The sequence below is a fragment of the Neophocaena asiaeorientalis genome, unplaced genomic scaffold (genome assembly GCF_003031525.2).
Source record: "Neophocaena asiaeorientalis asiaeorientalis breed wild unplaced genomic scaffold, Neophocaena_asiaeorientalis_V1.1 scaffold118, whole genome shotgun sequence".
NCBI lineage: Eukaryota > Metazoa > Chordata > Mammalia > Artiodactyla > Phocoenidae > Neophocaena > Neophocaena asiaeorientalis.
In genome coordinates, this window is record NW_020175528.1 from 11,596,503 (window position 1) to 11,614,167 (window position 17,665).

Sequence of the window (17,665 nt, forward strand, 5' to 3'; positions counted from 1 at the left end):
TAGAATCGTCATTGAACAAGTTATTCCCTAAATCCAAAGGAAGTTCTGCCCCGCCCCCCGCGCCTATCTCTAAAACTTGATCACATAATGATAGTCCAGGATTCTTTCTATTCAAAGTGAAGGCAAGTTACATCTTACGACACCCAGTGAATTATGATTTGGGGCTGTGGTTTCCTTTGTTCCAGCAATGATATGACTTATTTGCCTTGGACTATTACAGTATTTCAGAAAATGAATATTTTATGTTGAAAGAGGGGGTTCTTCTTTCTATAAATCATACAATGCAACGTTGGGAAGGAAGGGGGTTTTACATTCCAAATATTATTTACGAAGTAGATGGGAAGCCGGTATGTGAGTGTTCGTGCTTGTGTGACAGTAAGTTTTACTAAGGAATTCCAAAACCGTGGACACCCTGTTACTTGAGAAAGATACACACTGGCAGCCGTGCGGATGTCTTTCCCGCCTGTGGGCCATCAGGTTCAAAAACTGGTGCATTTTAACGCGGCAGCCCCACCAGCTCCTACTGTTTTATCCTGATTTTGAGACTCACCTTCAGTCTAACCTTGCCGGCTGCCTTACCAAGTCCCATCCACGGGCCTCTTTCAACAACGAACCGATTTGTCGGCTCAGCCAGTCGCAAGGAGCAGAAAGTAGTAGCGGTGCGTCCTCTCTGCACTATAGCTCGGAGGTTATAATGCTGAACGTATAAGATGGAAGATACCACCGAGAGGCGGCGGGGATGCACCTCGCCAGCTCCAGCTCGGGTTTCCTTTTGCTCTCCGCGCCGGTCGGCGGGTGGCAACGACCACCCCCAGCGGACTTTGTTTGGTTGAGGGGCGACGAGGTGGCGGGGGAGCAGAGCCGAGGGGCGGCGGAAAGTTGAAGAGCGTTTTTTTCGCCGCCGCGTGGGTTCCGGGGCTCGACGAGTCCGCCCAGGGCTTCCTGGTGGGGCTGGGCCGGCGGGGGAGGGGCCGCGCAGCAGCAGCGGAAACCAGACCTCGGCGATAAGAGGCTGCACAGCGACATGCAACAGTCTTTTCACTGCAGCTGAATGAGTTGTGGCGCTCACAATGCTCCCGTGACCGGGAACTGACAAGTTCAATTTTAAATCGCGGGCCTCTTGGAATCATGACTCCCACAATGCCTTGGGCACTCGCTCGGCAGTCGGGCTGCCTCTGAAAAAAAAATGTGAGAGGTAAGTTTCCATTTTCACAGTTTGCTCGCGCTGGTCTGCTGCTCTGCATTGTTCGTGTTCTTTCGGGGCTGTACATGGCTGAAGGAGGAAGTGAGAGGACGCTTGGGCCGGCTCAGCACGCTGGATGGTTTCCTATCACACACCATCTCGAGCTAGAGGGAAAGCGGGAGGTTGCAGCTGCAGCCCAGCTGCGAGGAGCCCTTCCCTGGGCTTTGCGGACACTGTCAGCACTGCCAGCTTCCCACTTGGCAGCCTAAGAGAAAGAAGGAGAAAGAAAGAAGGGGGGTGGTGGTGGTGGCGGATAAAAGAAACAGGTGCGTGGAAGTGTACTTACAACTTAACGACCTTTGTCGGGGGGGAGATGCGAGTCCATCAGATGGGAGCCACGGTTTCTCCCAAGAGATCCCGCATCCCTGCCCCTGGGGCTGCCATCCAGCCCGGTTTTCATCTGGGCCAAATATGTGCACGCAAAGGTTAATTCTCTGCCTGCTACCCATAAATTACGCATGACATGTTTAGCTGGGCTTCCTTATATGGAGAGTGCTGTATTTCAGTCCAGTTTGCCTTTTGCCAAGTTTACAGGGCGGAAGAAGCCCTGCATGAGAGGGCTCTTTTTTTTTTCCCCCATCGTTTTGTAGTGCGTCACTCAAAAACTGTAAGAAAAGTAAGTATAGGCGCTCTCAGGGTGGAGCCGCAGTTAGTGGACTGAATTGCTTTCATGAAAGGTTGAAAAGAATGAAAAGTAGTTAGGACTTGGGTTCTGGATTTTTAGACAAAAGCAGGACAAATATGTAGCGCGGCCTCCCCCCCCCCCCTATTTTAAACGGAGCCGGAATCTGTTATTGGTAGTAATGTGTCATGTGAGAATACTTTGATTCCAGAGCCTGTAACACGAGCAGGTATATGGTGGAGCTTATGCTTGCCCCTCTCACAGCACTTTACAACTAGAGTGGTGAAGCTGGAAGGGTAATTGTGTTCTTAAATCTCTCCTGGGCCGGGAGAATATGCGGCTACTAGGATTCTGTGCTGTATTTCCGTGGAGTGCGCTTCCCTAGGATTAAGATTGAGTAAGAAGCTGCCAGAAAGGTTATTGCCACTGCCTTTACTTTGCGTGCCCACCAGCCCAGGCACAAGCCGATAGCAAATGGATGGTAAACTCTGCCCTACTCGGAGGAATTTCTCAAACAAATTAATACAGTGAGAGAGAAGTCATAATGAATGCCTTTGGATTTGCAGGCCGTCTGCAATGTGCTTTGAAATACTACACCAGTGGACACGGTGTTCCCCCCTCCTGGGTTTGAACACAGTGCCTGTTTATACCCAGAGGGTAGTTAGTACATAACTATTCTATACCAGCATAAGTGAGCCACTCCATGTTATCTCTGTGGGTTCCTGAGAGCGTTGGTGTTGCTCCCTGTCTTGCTGTTGAGATAAAAATGTTATCACTGAGACAAGTTAAAATGAAAGTTCAAAGACTGTAAAATTTATCCCAGGAATACTTAGTTCAGTCCTTAGAATGTCTTAGATATGGTGCTATAGCTGGAGACTCTGAATAAAGTTATTTTGTAGCCTGTGAAAGCACATTGTTGTCACTTGTATCTTTGCTTTCTTAAAGTTGGTGACAACTACAGCTCCGAACTGTGTTTTAGGAAATCTCCAGCTTTCTGAGTTTCATCAGTGTTGTGTATTTGCACGGGGGTGAATTTGTTTTTGGATTATTAGTGTGTTGTTAGGCCTTCTTTCAAAAGGTAGACAAAGCTTTTGGTTTTATTTGTTCAGTGGGGGGTTTCCTTGCAAAAGTTGCCTTTTGTGTTTTAAGGAACAAGTTGCGTCAACACCAGAAAACCTGTTTATCCATTCGTCTATAATTACAGTGTCACTAAAGACCTAACAATCAGGTTGTATTATTACTAAGAGACTCAGAAAACCTCACATGTGCCTAGTTTAATTTTTTTTTCCTCACGTAACTAAGAACAAATTTGTGTGCAGATACACATCGTGTGTGATACTCTGTGCAGCCATGCCAACAGAGAATCCAAAGTGTTTTATGGTTTGAGATATTATTGCTTGTGTTTACATTTCCACATTTGGGGCAAACTTAGACTCCAAGTTGAATTCATTAAATTTTGATTCCAACATTCTGTTCTTCCTCTGGGCACGGAATTCCTATGAAATGAAACACTGGGTTCTGTTCCAGAACAAGAACAGAATATCTCAAGGTTTCTCCTGGCGGGGGAGGGAGGGAGTAAAATCGTATTTCTAATTGAGGAAGGGTGTATTACTTTTTTATATAAAATTTCCAGTCTTTACTGTAAGCAAAAAAAATCGCCCTTGCATTTATCATTGTCGCCATACATTAGGCCTGTATTTGATATATCTATTTATGGAAACAGAGAGAATAGCCTTGCTGCACCTTCTGGCTTTCTGCTTGGTGATAGAAGATGCAGAGATTAGAGAATATCTCAGATCTTGCTTAGAAGAAGATGAAAAGAATAGGTGATTGGGGTTTCTTACACTCTGAGGCATCAGGGTGGGCCGTAGATATGAAGGTCAGGGGAGCAGAAGAAGGAAGTGAAATATAGTTACTTAAATATTTGGTTCAATATAAAATCCTAATGGCAATACCGATCACAGAGGATGTTACATAGGGAGATTTTAAAGTGTGTGGCCTTTTAGGCCAAAAAGCTTCATATTTTTGGAATCTAGAACGTGCTGTCCAGTACAGTAGCCATTGGCCACATGTGACTGTTGAGCACTTGAGATGTGGTTTTCTGGATTGAGGTTTGCTCTAAGTGTACAATACGTACTGGATCTTGAACACGTTGTACAAAAGAAAGAATATAAGACATCTGATACTATTTTTTATATTGATTATATGTGGCAGTGATAATATTCTGGATATATTGGTTTCAGTAGAATATATTGTTAGATTAATTTCACGTGTTTTTTTTCACTTTTTAAAAAATACTGCTACTAGAAAACTTAAAATAACAAGTGTGGTTTGCATTGTATTTCTATTGGACAGGGCTGTTCTAGAATAACGCAAGAAAGCACTATTCTGGTAGAAAGCCTAAGGAGTTTGCTGGTCAAAACACAATAAAAAGGATTTTTATTTTTACAAGCTAAAGAAGTTTATTATACATAGGAATACCTCATCTTTCTTATCCATTGTAACCAAAATTTGAGAAAACACACCACCTAACATCTATTTTTGTATCCTCAAAACTACTATTTAGTTTAGAGATTTAATGGTGAGGTAGTAATAACAGAGAAAAGGCTTATAATTAGGGGATGAGTCTTAACACCTCTCAAAGGCCAGAATAGAGTATGATTGCTACTTAGGAACATTTTAGAGACACTATAGTTATCATTGTCCTGAAGTTACCAAACACAAACGAGTCACTAAACTTTATTTTAAAATAGAGTTTTCAGTAAATAGCAGTTATCTTCAGATGCTTCATATATATTTTCCTTTGCTGTGACTTTCCACCTTTAGAGAATAAAACCCCAAATAAGTCCAAACTCCTGACTGTATGTTAATCGAAGATTAATGAATTCACAAGAATGAGAGATTTTTCACCTGGAGGGAAGAGGGCATTGTTTTGAATGTTAGGAAAGGTAAGAATGCGTTTCTGTAGTAATGTTCTGGGCTTTGAGGAATTCCTATACACAGAGACATTGTCTTTTTAATTTGAACACATTTTGAGAAAGCATCTGACTGGTAAACAAAGCACAATGGCCTAGGACCTGGAAACATTCCTTTCAGATATTTTCAAAACTGAAGTACATTTTGCCATGCACAGTGAGTGTTAAACTGAAAAAAAAACGTGGTTCTTTTCCATCCATATAACATATGCTTACTTTTATTTCCTTGAAGGATACCAAAGATATAATAAGACAGGTTGGATGCAGTGAGTTCTTCTTTGGTGGGGGTGGGGCGGGGAAGGGAACAAGTTTTATGGAGAATCAGAAGAGTTGCCTCCCGGCTTGGTGCCATCTTGAATCTGTCCCCCACCTACAGGAGGCATAACTGCCATTAGTGTCAATGCATGTGTGGAACCTGCGGGGGACAATCATCCCCATTAACTTCGTAGATCATTTCTGATGAGTCATGGAGCAGATTCACTAATGGTTGGAGAATTATTGATCACAACGCAGAGGATTCAAGAAGAGCTATTGACATAGGGCACTAAAAGTCTCTAGACGTATTTTGTATTTTTAGAGTTGAGGTAGGGAACTCGGGGTTTATGTAGTAGTGTTTTCATATTATAAAAATACACATTTATATAAGCATTACAGCTATATCCTTGGAAAAACACTTAGCAAATACGAGGTTATAGTTTTCTACATATTATTGTTAGTCTTTCAATGATTTCATTAGATCCCTTTCAGATAATTATTCATGTTTTCTGAGAGGCATCTTATCACTTCTGCCTGTGACGTCCATAAAAATGAAAAACCTTTGAAGAATTTATGTTAGAGTTTTAGGCATTCTGTATTTGTTACTTTTCCCACTATTTTTGAGATCTTACTCTAGGATTCTGTGGTGATCCTTTGTCAAAAAGAGTTCAGGATATATTAATCTCAAGATGAAATGTAGGCATATTGGATAGAGTGGTAAATTACTTTTCCACTGAGATCAATTATTTTAAAAAGGTGAAGGTATTTCTGAAATAAGTATCATGCTTCAAGTAGTGTATATGCTCCAAAGGAAAAAACTGTCATCTCTTTGGACATTGTTTTAAGAAATCGAGAAGTGTATCTTTCATATACCCAAAGAGGTGAATAATAGCTAATAAGGTACATAGTCCCATCAAGCGTGGATACAATTTGTGTGTGAATGTATATATGAAGATAAAACTTTTCCCAAGGCAATGCCAATTTATTCAAATCACCTGGATATTAAATAACATAATATTATTAAAAAGAATTGTGATAACACCATTGTAAAGCAATTATACTCCAATAAAGATGTTAAAAAAAAATCACCTCCATTCCAGTCCCTCTTTAGCAGAATTCACAAAATGACAATATTTCTTCCTCCAAAGGATTCTTAAAAAAATTTATCTTGAGACTGGATTTTCACTATTATTTCCACTTTAAAAATAGTCGGGGAGCTCTTAATTAAGAATAAATTTGTTTTAAAGAGTTAACAAGATTCTAGGATCATGGGAACACGTTTAATCATGTGAAATGAACATTGCATGCTGATTTGAGATATTATTTTATTTTGTAAAGTTGATTCATAGGAAAATACGTATTTTGGCAAAAATAGCAAGCTATGTTCAGTGAGATTTGCCAAACTTAAGATATACCTTTTCCTCAAAGAGGTGGCAGTCTGGTAGGGGAAGTAAGAGTTTTGAAAATAACTGTAAAGTGGAAAGTGATATTTCATAAGCAGAGGCTAGGTAACATGGTATGGAAGTTGAGATAAGGGAAGATACGTCTTAATGTAGCTCTGACCAATACATGTAATAAAGGGAACAAACAGTTCTAACGCATTAATAGTGGAAAACAAAAGGTATTCTTTATTTTTTAACATTATAAAAATATTATTCTGTTAAAGCAGCATTAATTATATCTATTTAGTGATATTTCCATATCTTTCATATGTGTACATTTAACATCCAGACATAATTTTCATACATGTTCTAGTTCATTTATTTAGTTCATTTTGCTGGTAGAAATATATAGATTTCCAAACGTCCTATACTAAAATATTGATAGCTTTGTCATTAGTATTACTGTTGAATACCATAAAATATCAGTTTTTGAAGCCACCAGATAGTTACAAATGTATCAGAAACCAAAGTGGGTAACTGGGGTGAACAGTGGATGTAGAAAATTTGTTCAAGAGAAAGCTAGATTAAAAGTAAGCTGGTAATTACAAGGTTGTTTGCTAAAAAAATCTATATACTAAAGTTAAGCAGTGGAAGTAACACTAAAATATACCAAAAACCCAGTGATTTCATTTTGGGAAAGGAAACGTATAATATATAATGAACAGCAATGAGAGAACTATATATTAGCAGGGAGATTTTAATCAGAGACAGCCAGAGTATACAATTTAATGTGACGTTGAATAGAAGAAAAGTGAAGAAAGAAAAACAAGATATAGCTGATGATTTCAGGCACTGGTAGAAGTGTCACAATTGTGAATACAATTTTGTGGGTTTTTAAAAATAATTCATGAATATTTTAAGTACATGGTTGTGAAAGCTGTGGTAACATTGTATATACTTACTGTACTCCAAATCCCCGCATACTGACATTGTCTACAATGATTATGACTGAATAGACTCTCTCAGAAAATTCGAAAAATGTATGGTAACAATAGTATATGCAGTGGGAGTGTGAGGAAATCTAAACAGTGAAAGACTTTACAGTTTAATAGTCAAAACACGTCAAAAGCAGGTTAAATAACAAGAATGCCAAATAAGGCATTAAGCAGTTCATATTCATATTTAGAACATCACTAAAGATACTTTTTGAACTTGACTTAGTATTAAAACTTACAGACCATACACAGCTTATTGCATCCAAAAAATTTAATCTAATCCAGTATTCAACAATCTGTTTATCAGCATTGTTGATGATAGTAATAATGATAGGTTAACATTTTATTTGTTTCTGTCTTATCTGATTACAAGAAAAGAATTACCTTTACAATGACCTTTTAGCACTCTATGTGGATGGCTAGCTCTTATCCTAGTAGAAAGATAGTCTGGGGTGGGATGGTGATAGTCAAGTTAGGCCACAGGCCACAGATATAATAGGAGGGCAAATGGCTAGCTGCGGTGGGGGCGGTGGGGGGGAGTTGGAGAAAAAAGCTCTGAGCCATTGAGTTTGCAACTCAGTATTCTTCCACAAAGATTCCCTCATTGATATTTCTGTTTACTAAATTTTAGTTTCAAAAATCCATGCTATGAAATGATACATCAGTTTCTATAAACAGTATATCTAAATTTGTTTTGAAAGTACAATCTTTGTTGCAGTGCAGGTAGAACAACAAAAACAGACCTCATTTGGGGGTAACATGTTTTGAAAAGTGGAACACTTTGTAAATATAAGAGGTGATACTGATGTTATTATTATCATTTAAAAATTATCGTATCTTTATATATTTATTCCATTTTGTCTACATCTTGAAAGGAGTAATAGACTTTGGGAGGTGGGGCACAAAAGTCTCACAATGTATAGATTTTATTTCACCAAACCAGATGTGACTAGGTATGTGGACTGGGAAAAACCATTTACTCTTTCCATTGTTTAATTCTTATATCTGTGAAATTATAAACATGTTAATAATAGAAGTGCCACTTGCTATACATTTCTTTACAAAATATCTCATTTAATCTTTCCGACAGCTGTAAAATATCCCTTATGACTTTTATCTTAAAGATGACTAGCATGACTAGAAAACACTTTTGGTAGTTCGCAGAGTTGTGAGATCTTTTTTCTTCTTTATTCCAATGTCCATATTTTTAACCAATTTTTTGTCTTGCTTGCAGTCATATGCAAAGAATGGTGATGAGGATAATAGCTTTAACAATGATTACTAACATCTTGAACTGCTTTCTTTGTGCCAGGGTAAAGTTTATGAATTAATTCACACATTCCTCAGAACAGCCTTATGAGATGTGTACTGTTAATATCTTGGTTTCAAAGATGGGGAAACTGAGGCACAAAGTTAATTGCCCATGGTTTCTTAACTAGGAAGTGGCACAACAAGGAGTGGAACCAAGGTAGTCCAGTTCTAGAACCCATGCTTATACGTCAAAGAATAAAAATAAAATTTACAAAACACTTGTGTTGGGTACTGATAGGAGATAGAAACTGTAAACATGTGGAATAATTCAGAAGAGTAAAACTTACTACAGCATTTGAGGAGACGCTAGAAGAATGAGTAGAAAGTAAGAGAGAGAGAAAAGGCCTAGGGAGGGGCAGTTAACAGGGTAGAAGAAACGAAGAATCAGGTGGGAAAGGGAGATGGGGCTCCACTTTGGAGGGCACTGAGGACCAGGTAGTAAGTTTGATTCACAATGGGAACATTAGGAAACATTTGCTTTGGCAAGTAACTGTACAGGAGTTGTGTTTTAGTAACATTTTTTAGAGGAAGAATAGGACATACACAGGATGAAGTGGAGATTGTAGGATAGAGATGAGGGACTAAAAAAGGACAATGACAGGAGAATGAAAGGGATATGTGTGCTAGGGAAAAAGTGACAGGCTTTGGGTCCACAGGACGTAGCAAGTGTTAGATGTGGATGTTAAAGGTGATGGGAGGTATTAAAAATGATTTTAAAAACATGGTAAGAGGGCTTCCCTGGTGGCGCAGTGGTTGAGAGTCCGCCTGCAGATGCAGGTGACATGGGTTCGTGCCCCGGTCCGGGAAGATCCCACATGCCGCGGAGCGGCTGGGCCCGTGAGCCGTGGCCGCTGAGCCTGCGCGTCCGGAGCCTGTGCTCCGTAACGGGAGAGGCCACAGCAGTGAGAGGCCCGTCTACCGCAAAAAAATAAAAAAATTAAAATATGGTAAGAATTTTTAAAACTTTTCATCCAAAATTTTAAAAGCTTTGTTAATGTTATCCCTGTTCATCACATTGCTCCTTGTGAGCTCTTTTAGTATAAAGAACTATATTTTAAAATATCAGAGAAAAACACTTAAAATTATATTTTATCAGGACCTATAACTTGGGTAAGTGGAAGATACCTGTTAAGTTCTTAAAACAGTTCATTTCTGTGTCAAGCTCTTTTAAAAAACAGGTTGTCTTTTAAATTCTTTATTCCAAATTGGTAATTCTAAAGTAAGCGTAATTTCATCTTTAGGGGTATGTTGTTGTTTGCTAAGAAATGTCTCATTGACGGCTAGGCAGTTGTGGTCCCCTGTTAAAAGTTCATGCAGAACACTGGTGTAAATGATCCTCAATGATAAACCAGGTGGCAGATAGATACATGATAAAACAAGTTTGCAATGTGCTCAATGTAGCTGACATTTATACTTCTCAGACCTTGCTATTTTAGGGAAGGTATCAGTGTAACTGTGGTATTCTTTTTCCTGGAAATAAAGATCCTTAATAATCAGACGTTCTTATAAACAGAATTATTTACCTATGGGAATAAATAACCAGTTGCATTGAGTTAACAGTTACCTGGAGTTGTGAGAATAGTTATATTTCAAATAAAATAGAAAGCTTTGCAGGAGTACTCATAGGCCTTTTTACATAAGGCACTTACATGCCTTTTACAAGTAAATGGCTTAAGAGAGTTTAAGCAAAGCATGTCAGAACAATGACTGTATTTAATACACATAGAGAAGTTCTTATGAAATCAAGACAGTTTTCAAGAAAAAGATTCTATTTATAAAGATTTACCACTTTATTTAGATGTTCTATATCCACAGAAAATAATTTTAAAATTGCACTGTTTATGTCTTTAAATGTAGCATGTTTATGTAGAGCTAGAGAAAATAATGTTAACTGTTTCATTTTACCTTTTGTTTATATGCCTTTTAGTATTATGTGAAAATCACACTCAGAACATGCCTTTTTCTATTATTAGACTTTTTTTTTTTGCCTTATCTGGTTTTGGCCTTGTGCTACAAAGATATGGTAAAAATCTGTTTTTATTGAATTATAGATAATGCTTAGAAAATTTCATCCTAAAGTAACTAAGGTTAAATAGTATTAAAATTAGAAATTCTTCTTTGTTTTCTCTATTCACTGGGCCAATCTTAACTAGACAAATTTACTCCAAATTATTTTGAGCCATTATTTGAATTTTCATTATTTGAAAATTTCAGGGAAAGCTGCATTGTCAACTTAATGGCCTTCATATAAGGCAATTGGTCTTAAATACCTTATCCAGAAGACTTTGAGAGATTTGATGAGCGTCGGGAAAGTGAACAACAGGGAATACAAGCAAATCTTTAACCCAGGTGTAGAGCCTCTCTGAGGTATTGCAGGACCTTTCCAAAAATTAATTTGAAATATCCAGAACAATAATTGAGACTATTGAAAAAAATGTACTTCAAATGGAATTCTGCGTAATGCTTTCTGGGGGACCACATTCACTGAAAATTGTCCGTGGGAAATGACTCTCTCACAGGAATATAGTTTGAGGACTGGATTTTAAAAGTAAATACTGTTTTGGGAGCAGTTAACATAGGAAGCGATTATTGTGTCTGTTTCTCAGTAATGGATTAAAGTTTATCACGTGCTGAGGTCTTTTCACTTAGAAAGTTATGTTCCTATGTTAACAATAGGCAATATAGGGAAATCAATTCATTCTTTGTGCTCTGCTAAGTAATCAATTAACAAACATATTTTGAGCACCTGTCGGAAGTAAGGGATTGTAGTAGGTCAGGAGAAGAGGTTTCAAAGGAGAGTTACATAGTTTCTATTCTTCTTTGACATGTAATTGAGTTGGGGAGAAGGACATGAAAAGTTAACAGTACAATCAGGATTGGCACCATAAAGTTGAGTACCAAAGGAGGAAATTCAAAGAAGGAAGTCTTTGTGGAACTGAATGGTTAGGGCCTGCTCTGTGGAGGAGGTGGGCCTGACATAGGCTGAAGGTTAGGCAATCTTTTCAGAAAATAGAGGGAAACGGTACGAACAGTATGAATAGAATGAGGCTAGCTGCCATATTTGAGCACCTTCTCTGCGTGAGACATTCTTTCCAGAAAAGAACCATAGTGCTACACAATTAGGGAACAGGCTTGTGTGGCAGGAACCACCATCCTCTTGGTAGAGATGAGGAAGCTGAAACTCAGAGAGGTTAACCTACTTGCCTAAATTCACGCAGCCTGGTGAGCAGCCAAAATGAATTGAGGCCAGGTCTTTTCTCACTTCAAAACCAGCATTCTCTTTCCCCTTTATGATGCTGCCAAGAATGAATGTGGTATAGTTATGATACAGTAATTTTAAAACTTCACCCATAGAATTGACAGGGCTCAAGAAGGTATAAATTTAAGTTAAAAGGCTGGCAAGTACATTTCATTCTTTTGCTTTGACATTGGATTACAAATGGCATAGAGTTTTACACCTGTTTGTAATCTTTGCTTCTTAGGTTTATAAGCCTCCTGTCTTAGCAGATATGGTAAGGGCATGCAGTAGTGTGACCCATTATAACATTGCATTTGGGCCATCTGGGATCCAATTAGAGGAAGCTTTGCGAAGATAATGTACTTTCACACCAATAACATAATACCATAAAATTTTCACCAAGAAATGATAGGCAGAGCTCCAGAGCACATGCTAAATTCATTTATCGTCTTCATATGGTCATTTTATGCTTTCATGTTGCATCATTTTCACACACCAGTCTGTACTCTGTCATTATGTGGCATAGCCTAATGACTTAAAAAGATAAAGTATTCATTGAAGACTGGTTCTCTTGGAGCTTGTCACTTGCTAAAAAATTCCTCTCTTCATAGAGGTATTTTGAACATATACCAAATAAAATTATATATTGTTTAGAGAAGGAAGATGGAAGAATTGTATGCCATTGCTTTTGACCTCAGAGGAAAGCTCTCTTATTAGGAAATATTTATTGAGTGTACTTGTCCATGTGCCACCTCTCATGCTTTATCCACCTATCAGAGGATAAAGAAGTGAGTAAGATACGCCCTGTTCTCAGGGTGGTTTCCAGTGTAGTGATGGAAATATTCACAAGTAATGTACGGGCAAAACAAAGTGGGCATGGAAGAGCCAAGAATAGGCTGCTTGTGGGCAGAGTGTGGAATTTGCCTAAAACCAACCAGTAGACACCTTAACTCTTTGTATACTTTGTATATTGGAGAAAAGACAAAAATCAAATCATAATTTGTTAAAATTACATGATTCAGTACTTAAGCTATTTATCTTTCTGTTTAAGTATTTGATAAATAAGCATGACCCAAATGTAGGGTGATTCTAGACCAGACAGAAGAGATTAATTTGTTACAGATGTTGGCGCTTCTGTAGAAAGATGGGGACGTAATTCACCTGAAGCTTCTTCATACTAACTCCCTGATTAGGAGATGAAGACACTCAGTATTGACAGTCAGGTTTCAGAGGCTGCAACTTTTGTGTTAACAGAAAAGAAAAATCCATAAAAGAGAGGTGTGTTGTATTTAACTTTAGTGACAAAAGGTTTTAGATAACGCTCACGAAGCTCTTTTTCCTCCAGCTTTTCTTTGTTTGCAGGAAATAAAGCTGTATTTTGTAGGCTAGTTTCCAAACTTTCAAATGGTGAAAGTGCAACTGTGCATATTCTATAAGACCCCATTCAGCTGTGAAGTGTTTGTTCCTTGTTTCCAGCATTGATTCTGCATTCTAGGTTGGAAAACTCAGAATTTTTATTGTATGGCTTGCCATTCTTCATTTGCAATCATAAACATTTATTTAAAGCCCACTGCATAAAAACCTTCACGATAAGATTTTTGGCTGAAATTTTCAGGAGAAATTAGAGATATAGGTCCTCTTTTCTGAAGTTTATGGCCCAAAGGAAAAGATCCATTCATCTTGAAATAATGAAAACAAAACAAGAACTACAAAAGACCATACCATCAGCGATCATAATAATTATAAAAATAGCTTCTTACTTGGTAGGCACTTATTATTTTCCTTATGTGACCATACTTAGTTCTTACACAGCGCTGTGAGATTTATGCATTGCTGGCCCTGGCTCTGGTTCACAGGTGAGAAAATGGAGGCTCAGCAAGGTTAAGGTCAGGTGATTTGCTCAAGGGTCATGTAGCAAGGTACTGTGAGTGCTGAGCTCTCAGCCCAGTTTTGCTGTTTGTTTGTCTGCCTGTCTGTTTCCATCAGGATGGCATGACTTAAGTCAACAAACCCAGCAATGTAGACTTGAGGCTCAATCCAGGTTAGTTCTGGAAAGACTTCGTAAAGGAGGCAGGATGTGAAAGGCGGGTTTTGAAGCGTTGTGGTCATAAAACAGCAGAGACGGGGGAGTGGACTTCGAAGTTTCCCCAGCTTGGAGAGGAGGGCAGTATCGAATGGCCTAATCTGCCTGTGTGGTTTGCTCGGTATTAGTTCTACTCACACCTAATACCCTCTGCCCCAGCGCCCGCCAAGATCAGCAAAATCTACTTTTAGACTCAAAATCATTACCACCTGTGAAGTTTCTGGTGTCACTTCTGAATGACATAGCATTCTGCCAATTGCTTCATTGGATGGCTTTAAGTGGCACATTTTAAGAAGTGTCTTGAGCCATAAAAGAGTGTTGCAAATGCTCTTATAATTTATTCAGCTGCATTATTGAAGGCATGAGGGTAATTCAGTTCATTTCTCTCATCATTAAAAAATAGAAATCTGTTGCCAACATGAAAATAATCAAACGTGTCATTGAGAATTGACATACACTTGGAGATTTCTGATGAACTTTTCTCACTTTCCCCCAAGTCCTAGCAGAGTAATTAGAGCATGTCTGTGTGTGTGTGATGTGCACATATATGTATGTTATATCCATATGTACATGTGTATTCCATAAAGGACTATGAAGTAGTCCATAAGTTATAGCTGAAAAAGGAACAAAATAAATATATGAAACTAAGGGATGCATTCACCAATAAGGTTAGTGTATAAGTTTGCTCTGAAATATTATATTAATATCATTTTGTGGTTCTTCGCACTGATTACAAGTAGGACTTGTGAAAATCTAGTATGTCAGTGACAAAACAAAAAATATTCTGACATACATGTGTAAATCTAAATTTATTATTACTCTCTAATAGTTATTAGGCTTGAGATCAAACAGTTGATAGATATCATTATTAAGAATCTTAACTGTGTCTTAATGAATTGATTTCTATTGCTTTTTTTCCCTACTGTTGTTAAACTTTATCCTATTCACACAGTAACAGTTTTCTGTTTGTAAATGGCCTGACATTAATGGATTTGAAAAATATTTTCCCTTTTGTGTACCAAGAATTCTCAGGCGTATTTTTTTAAAGATAAATATTCTATGCTAATGTACTAATTTTTTGTTAAGAAAATTAGCACCAATGTTTCATTGCAATAGTTCTATGATAAATGAAATGTAATTAAACATGTAGATTCTGCAACATTCACTTAAATATTAATTTGGGTTCTTTTATATTCTAGGCACTGTGCTAGGCATTGAATACATAATGGTTAACATAAAGAGATGCAATTATAGAAGTGCAATTATAAAATTGAGACATCTCTCAAATTTCAGATTGGCCATTGCAGAAACAATGACATATTATTATAGTTCCCATTGCCACAGAATTTAAATACTCTTTTCATTAATTAAAAAAGTATTATTTGTAGATGTCAGTAAATATTTATTTTAAAGCCTCTATCAGTATTAGGTTTACTGTGTATAAGTAAAGTATTCTATTTTCGTGTAAGAAAAGTACCATTTTATGCTTAGAATCACTGCTTTACAAATAAGCAAGAGAAGTAGCATTACAAGGTAATGCAGAAAGAGAAAACTCAATTTTGAGTGGCCGTACAATATTGTAAAGTTTAAAAGGTTAGGCTAGTACAGTATGCTCCAGTTTTGCCACTCAATATCATGCAGAATGCTGTGACAGCCAGGGCTGATACAGCTGAAAATATATGCAGCCTTGGACGCCTTGTAAGTTTCAAAAGGTCATTTTGGCTTCATAGTAGAAACACTAATTCACAGGGAAGGTCAAACTGGACAGCTAGGCAAGAAGATAGGTTGCTGAACCCAACAGTTGTAGATTTTAGAATAATTGTCCACTATGCTAACTGGGTATCTGAATTCGATGTGGCCATCTTTCATTGAAATATTTATAGAGGAACAATCTTTACTTGATGGTTGGATTCTAATATGTCTCTTCTCTTCTGAAACTTTAAGTGTTGCGTCTACAGCCTTACCTGGTACCAGGACAAATGTTAATATAATTTTATTTATGTGTGATGTATGCTCCATCAAAGAAGGATGTTGGTTGGCTTGCAACAGTAAGTGCACATATAAAACAGGACTGTGAAAAAGAGACATAACAAATCAGTTAGAAGGAAAAGAGATGGAACAAGTACTTGAGATGAAATTGAGAACTAAATTTCTCTCTCAGCTTTCTGGAAACCAAAGCAAAAGCTTTAGGAAGTAGAAAAATCCCAAGTTTATTTATTAAGATTTCTTTGTATCCCATATACAGTCTTATTCTTAGCCCTTAGGGTATTTAGTTAAATATTCTGACTCTGTCCTTGAGTGAAATCATGGAATGGATGAATTCCAATTAATTAAGAAGTGAAGGCTGGAATCTTCAGTCTGGCCTTCAAGGCCCTTACTGATTTGGTTCCAGCCCCAGATTATCTCCTGCCAGCCCCATTGCACACGGGTGATCCACACAGACCAATTCCCCCAGTGTTCATGTTTTGTGCTTTGCCCTCTCCTTGCCTTTGTTCTCTGTATTCCTACAGTCTGGAGTGCCATTCCTTTTTGTCTCCAACCAAATGAAGCCCATCCTTCCAGGCCTATTTTAGATGTCTTATCCATCAAGAAACCACCCCTGACCTCTGTCTTTTAGTCACCAAGCTTTATTGTTATCTGTGCTGTGTACTTCCCACCTTCTCTCTTATGTGCAGTTATTTGTATATTTTATGTCCCCTGATTAAGCAGTAAATTCTTCAAAGCTGCATCCATGTGTTCCCCCTATGTCTAGGCTACATACATAACATCAATAAACTGCTAATATAATCAATGCATGTGTACTATGTTATCTAAGTATTGTTTACCTTTAATGAATATATTTATTCATTTAATAAGTTTATTGTTGGGCTTCCCTGGTGGCGCAAAAAGTTTGTTGTTGTGTGTTGAATGTATTTGGATTTCTTTAAAGGAAACATTTTTCTTCCCCTAGGATAGTAGAGAAGAAAGAAAGAGAACTAAAAAAGTCAAGAGCACAATTAGAGGAGCAGCACTTACAGTTTTTGTCAAAGGAGATAATTTTGAGGCAGTGGAACTGAGATTGTAATTTTTTTTTATTGTTTTGACTTTGGGTTTTCCTATTAGAAAGCAGCTTAACATTTACCATTTTTTTGTTTTTGGTGCCATAAGGTAACCAATATATTAGAGAACAGGTTTGTTACACGTAAAAGAAAAATACCAGCTGTACCATTTCAAACCCTCTGTGCTTTCTCTCTAGCATACTTTTCTATGACTTTAACAGCCGTCAAAAAATCTATCTGCCTCTACGTGGCTTAGAAGTGTTTCAGACAGTTATTGCATCTCCTTCACTGCTTTTCAAACACTGTTTTAGTGGCTGATATAGATCAGTCTTACTGTAAGCACACTTGCTTAGCATATATTCAGTTGTATGCATTTAGAGCAGCCTTCCTTGCTCCTTATGTAGAAGGTTTCTGCTGGTGGAAATCTAAGCTCCTCAAAAGCTCTGAAGAAAATGTAGCCTCTTCTTGCTCAGAAAGCAGACAAATAAAAATAAAATCGTGCTCAAGCACCTCTTCCTCTACA

The 17,665-nt window shown here is 37.8% G+C and overlaps 1 protein-coding gene across 16 annotated transcripts in view; it reads left to right on the forward strand.

Moving 5' to 3' along the window:
- MBNL1 (muscleblind like splicing regulator 1) overlaps positions 1-17,665 on the forward strand; it is a 201,750-nt gene that overhangs the window by 23,159 nt on the left and 160,926 nt on the right. For 2 of the 16 annotated variants that reach the window (XM_024768992.1, XM_024769000.1), the window contains exon 1: positions 1,059-1,195. The exons of 13 other annotated variants lie outside the window; for them this stretch is intronic. The gene's annotated coding sequence lies outside the window, so the exon portion shown is untranslated. Of the gene's footprint in view, positions 1-1,058; positions 1,196-17,665 lie in introns of those variants that run through there. One more of the 16 variants, XM_024769007.1, reaches the window with a different exon arrangement.